The sequence below is a fragment of the Zingiber officinale genome, chromosome 8B (genome assembly GCF_018446385.1).
Source record: "Zingiber officinale cultivar Zhangliang chromosome 8B, Zo_v1.1, whole genome shotgun sequence".
Taxonomy (NCBI): domain Eukaryota; kingdom Viridiplantae; phylum Streptophyta; class Magnoliopsida; order Zingiberales; family Zingiberaceae; genus Zingiber; species Zingiber officinale.
In genome coordinates this window covers 108,716,514-108,723,678 of record NC_056001.1, presented here as the reverse complement: position 1 = coordinate 108,723,678, position 7,165 = coordinate 108,716,514, and the positions used below count along the sequence as shown (strand labels likewise).

The following is a 7,165-nucleotide window of genomic DNA, read 5'->3' as shown; positions in this document are numbered from 1 at the left end:
GACCCAAGCTCCTGTGTGCACTTTTGCTCCATTTTCGCTCCAAATAACGTCCTATCAACAAGAAAACAAGCAAAGAGCAGATCTCCGAACAAATATAATGAAAGTATGACATTATAAAGAGATAGGGTGCAATAAACATAGAATATGCTATGAAATACAAGTAGAGGTGCGTCCAAACATGCATAAACGACCATAAGATCTATGCACATCACACCCCCGGATAGGGCTGTAAATGAACCAAGTGTTCGTGAACAAGCTTGGTGTTCGGCTTGGTAAGAACTTGTTTATGTTCATTCAATATACATAAGATTAATTAAACAAACAAGCTTGAACAACTCGTTAAGCTAAACAAACAAGCTTGAACACATATGTGTTCAGCTCGTTAGCGTTCGTGAACAACGTTCGTGAACAATGTTCATGAACTATATTTATTAATAAAACTCTTTTTAATATGCTAAATAAATAATAAAATAAAATAAAATAAATAAATAAATTTAAATTATCAATCTTAATAACCAATCAAGCAATTAAAAGTTTCAAACAATCAAACAAGCTTGAATTGAAAGCTTGATAACATCTAAACGAACCAAGCTCAAGCCAAGCTTGAATTGAGAGCTTGATAACATCTAAATGAACCAAGCTCAAGTTAAGCTTCAAACAAGCTCAAGCTCATAAAAAATAAATCAAGCCAAGCTTGAACACTCATTTCAAAAGCTTGGTTCATTTTAAGCTCAGCTCGGCTCGGCTCGGCTCAGTTATCTTATCAAACAAGCTTGAACACCCCAAAACTCGGCTCGACTCGGCTCGTTTACAGCCCTACCCCCAGACTTAAACCTTTGTTTGTCCTCAAGCAAAACCCACAATCTAGATTCATGTGGTTAGATAGTGCATCATAATCTCTAGCAAGTCAATCTAATTCTATCAAATAATTTCATTGGTGAGCAAGATACAAAAGTAGTTTAAGTATGACCTAAGTAGTAGTCCTCCGTGCTCAGTGCGAAAGTGGCCTAAATTTATCAAGTTTTAATCCCTAAGTCTAGTCAAGTCGTCATAAAATTGTGTTCCTTATGTTTCCGGCGATAGGCACTTACCTGCCACACGCAAGGTTCATTCCCCTCAAAAATGCTATGCATCGTCTACACAAGGTCTCAAAGAAATTCTCAGTATCAAGAGAAACATAGCATTCATTTCCCTAGTAACCTAACTCGGTCTCAAATGGGTGAATTGCTAGTATCCACTCACGACAATAAATTTTTTTATCCCTTATTATTATTATTTTCATTCATTTTTTTCCCTTTTTGAATGTTTGCAAAGTACCAAACTTGAACAAACTTTCATTTTTTTTTTGGGATTAATTTTTTTTTTTCAAATGAGCTTACATAATCTGAGTTTATCTAGTAACCAAAATGTAGTTGAGAGGTCACCATAGAAGCACAAGTACTAGTCCAATTCTATGAATCATGACTATTTTAGAGTTATCAACCATCAAAAATAGGCATAGTGTATAGAGATCCTAAAACAAGGTCAATACTTAAACTCTTATAGTAAAAGCATTGCTCACTTCATGCTATCAAAGATAGAAAAAGATATATCACTAAACATACTAGCACCATAAGTAATACATAAAATCTAGAATAAACGTGCTAGTATTTTGCAATAAGGAACAAGCAATCATGATGTGATGTAAGATACAAAAAAGAAATATGCAAAAACTAAACTGAACCAAATGCATCTAATGCATCCCCCCAGACTTAAACTTTTCATTGTCCCAATGAAAACTAGAAATGATATATGCAAGAGGTTTTATGGAGTTTAAAGAAGTCACCAAATAATGTGTGTCAAATGCCCATGTCATCAACTTCTCCATCATGTAATTACACTCCTCCTAATCTTTAAGTCCTATAAAAGAAGATAGACAACGAAAATTAAGTAGAGGATAGATGTTTATTATAAAGAAATGAAACTGGAAATAATTAAAGATATGAATGAAAACAAAGGAAAAGAACTTAGGTTGTCTCCCAAGTGTTAGAGTGTATACTAAAAGCCTAGCTTTTGGTATGAACATTTATCTAGAAATAAGAATCACATTGGTCAAATGTCTACATTTATGATAAATGTAGTTGCTCAATTAATTTATATTGTAGATAACATGGTGTGTGGTGTCACACACAGAAGATCATGTTATCGGTTCCTTATAAATTATAAACAGTGGCTCACGACCATGATGGAAAGGAACAAACCATTGGAAGGTCGTAGTGTAATTAGGTGTTAGTTTATCTTAACTATATAATTACACTAGTACACTTAGAGTGTATTGAGTAGGACCATTTGAGGTCGTTTCTTTTATACTGACTTTATAAAGAAACAAAGACCTCGGTTATTATGGAAGTGTGTGCTCTTAATCCTAATATAATAACAAGCACATATATTTGATATTTATTTCTTTAATTTATCAATGGGTGAGATTTAGTTCGATGAATCAATAAGCTCGATAAGTTGGGAAATGATATCACTTATAGTGTGTGTTGTTGATTATAGAAGGAAACTGTGTCCTAGTAATCTAGGTTGAGAATGTCCCCAAGAGGAGCTCATAAGGATTGTCATGTTAAACCCTGCAGGTGGACTTAGTCCGACATGACGATGAAGTTGAGTGGTACTACTCTTGGAGCTAGATATTAATTAAGTGAGTTGTCAGTAACTTACTTAATTAGTGGACATTTGTTATCTTAAATACAGGGAGACTAACACACTCATAATAAGAAGGAGCCCAAAATATAATTTGGGATTGGTGCGGTAGTTCAATAATAGTTCTCTAGTGGAATGAATTATTATTGATAAAATTAAGTTGTGTGTTCGGGGCGAGCACGGGATGCTTAATTTTATTGGGAGACCAAAACCAATTCCTCTTCTCGGTCCCTATCGTAGCCTCTTAATTATAGAGTACTATACCCACCTATACCCACCTTCTTACCCATCCTATAGGGGCCGGCCAAGCTAGTTTGGAGACCAAGCTAGGGCCGGCCATGGGTATGTTCATGGGTGAATTCATGTGGCCGTCCCTATTAAAATAAAAAGGAATTTTAATTTTAAAATTTTTCTTATGTGGATAATATAATTTAAAAGAAAGTTTAAAAATTTAAATCCTTCCTTTTATAAGATTCTACAAAAGATTAAGAGAAGAGTTAAAATCTCTTTCCTTATTTGTAGATTAAAAGGTTGATTTTAATTTTGATAAAAACTTTCCTTTTAATTATATTCATGATTTAAAAGAAAGTTTAAAAATTAAAAAATTCTCTTTTATTAGTTTTTACAAAAGATTAAGAAAAGATTTAATATCTTTCCTTATTTGTAGATTGAAAGGAGATTTTAATTTTTAGAGATAACTTTCCTTTTTGGAAATTATCCACATGTTTAAAAGAAAGATTTTAATTTATAAAATTTCTTTTTATTAACTAATCATGAAGGGATTAAAATTATTTGAGAAATTTTTATAAATTTCTAGAAACAAATTAGGAAGTTTTAATTTTTGTTTTAATTAAAACTCTCCTTGATTTGGGGAGAAGAGTGGCCGGCCATTATAATTTGAAAAGAGAAAATTATTTTAATTAAATAAATTTTCCTTTTCAATGGCAAAAGAATTAAGGAAGTTTTTATTAAATTTTCCTTATTTGCCAAGACCAAGGATTATAAAAGAGGGGGTAGAGGAGGCTTCAAGGCTAACGACTCTATTCTATTTTTCCTCTCTTTTCTCCTTGGGTGTGGCCGACCCTTTCTTTCCTCTCCTCTCCTTTGTGTGGCCGAAACCTTCTCATGGTGGAGATAGCTTTGGTGGCCGGATCTAAGAAGGAGAGAAAAGAAGCCTCTTTTCTAGCATCCCTTGGAGCATGGTGGTGGTGGCCGAACCTCTTCATCCTAGGAGAAGTTTTGATGGACGAAACTTGTAAGGAAGAAGAAGGTGCTTGGTGGTTCTCATCTCGGAAGATCGTTGCCCACACAACATCCGAGGTTAGAAGAGGAATACGGTAGAAGATCAAGAGGTCTTTCTAAAAGGTATAACTAGTAATTTTTGTTTCCGCATCATACTAGTTATTTTTGGAAATAATACTAAATACAAGAGGCATACGATTCTAGAGTTTCGAATTTATTTTCGATATAGTGTTCTTTTGTTTTTCTTTCCCTTGTGATTTGATTGTTCTTTTCGGTTAACCTAAAGTTATTTTAGGAAATTAAATATTAGCTTTCCATAAAAGGTTTTGTCTAGTCGGTGGTGGTTGCTCCCATATCCAAGAAGGTCATGTGCCTCGCCACGTCAGTACTGGGAACCAATTATAGAAATTAATATTTAATGGAATTAATAACTTAAGGTGATTTGGGTCGAACGTGTTAAGTTCCGCAGGAGACCCAAGTCAAAACCTAAAAGAACGAATAGATTAAGTTTTGGATCAAACGTGTTAAGTTCCGCAGGCGATCCAAAATTTAATTTAAAAGAACACATGGTAGCTAGGAAAAGGTTCAAACCTTTGTACAAAATTTTTGTACAGTGGAACCTCTAGGTTTTCCGAGTAGCAACCAACACCAAGAAGTGCTTGTTTAAGGTCATTAGCTCGACCACCTCATTAGATTCATCGAAATCTCGCTCTTGGAGGGGTAAGATATTTTAGAACCCTCTTACCAAGGGCTCTTATTATAGAGAGAGCTTTCTATGTTGGAGTTAAGAAGTGAAGTATCGCTCTCTCCATCTTCGTCTTCTTGGAAATTCTTTCAGGAGGCCGAAGACGGTTCAAATCAAGCTTCCAATTATATGCCCCATGAAAATCTGCACATGCAAAGAAAATACAAATCTCCCGCAAACATATTAGATAAGATAGAGTCATAACCATATTAAGATAAGCAGAATAAGAAATAAAAATTGAATCACATCCAACAAAGTCAATGGCAGGTACCTCTATAAAATTTTTCAAAAGATCACAAGAAATACTAAGCTTACTTTGCTGAGAGGTACCTGAAATTTCTAAACATGTGGATGTGACTTCCTCTGAATCAAATGATGGTTCTGGCTCTGGCTCTGGCTCTGGCTATGGTGTTGGTACTTCCAAAGGTGGTGATTCTTGAGACTCTGCTAACTCTGCACAAGTCCCTACACATGGATCCACAACATGTTCAATTCTTGCAACTCTCATAATCTCTAAAGGTTGTGTGGATAAAAGAGGTGATTCTTGAGATGTTGTTTCCACACCACAGCTCCCTACACTTCCTTCCAAATCATCATTATCAACACAAGCATCAAAAAATAAACCAACGTCTATATCTTCAACAGGAGAATCAACTATAAGAGGATCATTGACTTCATTTGCATTTTTACGTTGATCTACCTCAATACATTCATCATTTGAAAATTCAATGCCACTATAACATCCTGTAAAATCTGGAGGAAGGTCTGAAAATTTGTTATCCACTGCATTATTATCACAATCCTCATCTTCATATGTATCCATAAATCTACACTCAACCATATTAGTGTCACAGAATTTGCCAAAGTCTTCATTTTCATTGACCCTCACTAGCCTTTGTGGAAAAGGAACCTTTAGTGAAGGTCCTGGGAAAGGTTGAGCATATGGCTGAGGTTCAAATTGCTTGTCTAGTGATGGTCTGATCAATCGTTGAGGGAAAGGTACTTGTGGCATTTGGGAACCTCCTGGAATAATGGAACTGAGTTCATGTGGTCTTCTATTGTTCTTCTCCTCAATTCTATACAAGTCAATTTTCAGAAGTTTTTCATGATTCTTGTCGCTCCTCAACTTACTATCATTACACTTTTCACTAGATCTTATTTGTGTAGGAGGGGGATCTTCTTTGAACCATTTTGAAACTATGCTCTCAATCTTTGCCCCCAAATGTTTGAACTCCTCACTCTATGACTTCCGAAATTCGACATTCTTGGGTGGTTGAATTGTATTTCGTTTGACAGGCTCTCTAGTATATATGGCTTGTACTTCTTGAGTTTCTGAGGGAAATTCCATCCAATTTTTGCTCGACCATCCATGGAGGTTCAATGTCACTTGATCAATTAATGTATAAGCTTCTTCTAAACTCTTGTCCATAAATGAACCTCCAGTTGATGAATCTAACAAACACTTATCTGAAAAAGAAATCCCCTTATAGAATATGTGTAGAATCAACCATTTCTCCAAGCCATGGTGAGGGCACTGCCTTTGTAGACTCTTGAATCTGTCACATGCTTCAAATAAAGATTCTCCATTTGCTTGAACAAAATTTGTGATGCAACTCCTCATGTAGATTGTTCTGCTTGGAGGGAAAAAATGATTCAGAAATTGCTGCTCCAATTGTTCCCAACTTGTGATGCTTTGAGGACGAAGAGAATATAACCAAGTCCTTTCTTTGTCCTTGATACTGAAAGGAAATGCCATCAATCGAACTGCATCCGCTGACACTCCTTCATAGTCCACCATATCACAAAGCTCTAAAAATCTCTCAAAGTGCAGATAAGGACTTTCTGATACTTCTCCTCCAAATTTATGACCTTGTATCATGGAAATTAACTCTGGGTCTAGTTGAAAACTTTCTGCTTCAATATGAGGCTGCACAATGGGAGATAAAAATCTTATAGAAATGGGTGCAGAGAAATCTCTTAAGGACCTGCTTGACATGTTAGCGCTCATGGTATCTAAGAAAAAATATTTATGAGAAGAATTAAAAAAGGGAAAAAAAGAAAGACAAGAAGTAAAATGCTATGTGAAAAAAAAATAAATACAGAATTTAAAGACAAGAAAGGAAATGTAGTTTTTTTTTAGTTATGAAAATGGAAAAACAAAAAACTATTCACAAGTCTAGATTAACTAAATTGTTAATCTACTAATGGTAATGCGAACAATCCCCGGCAACGGCGCCAAAAACTTGTTACGCAATCGCAAGTGTACGATTTCGTTGTCAGTAATAAAAATATTGAATCCACAGGGACTGTTGATTAAGCACTAGAGATGTCGCAAGGTAAGTTATCTAGACGGTCGAAAGCTGGCTTTGGCGTTTGCAAACTAACGAGGGTGATTGAAAAGGGAAAGAGAAGGATGAGAGAAAGAGAAAGAACTGATCTTGGATGGAATGAGCTTCAGGAGATGGATTCTAGGATTTCGGTTTCATTGTAATA

The 7,165-nt window shown here is 35.2% G+C and overlaps 1 non-coding gene across 1 annotated transcript; it reads left to right on the top strand.

Moving 5' to 3' along the window:
* Nucleotides 1-6,189: 6,189 nt before the first annotated feature.
* Nucleotides 6,190-6,295, top strand: LOC122018256. Its single transcript, XR_006121683.1, has one exon. It is a non-coding gene; the product is annotated as a small nucleolar RNA R71 (small nucleolar RNA).
* Nucleotides 6,296-7,165: the final 870 nt, after the last annotated feature.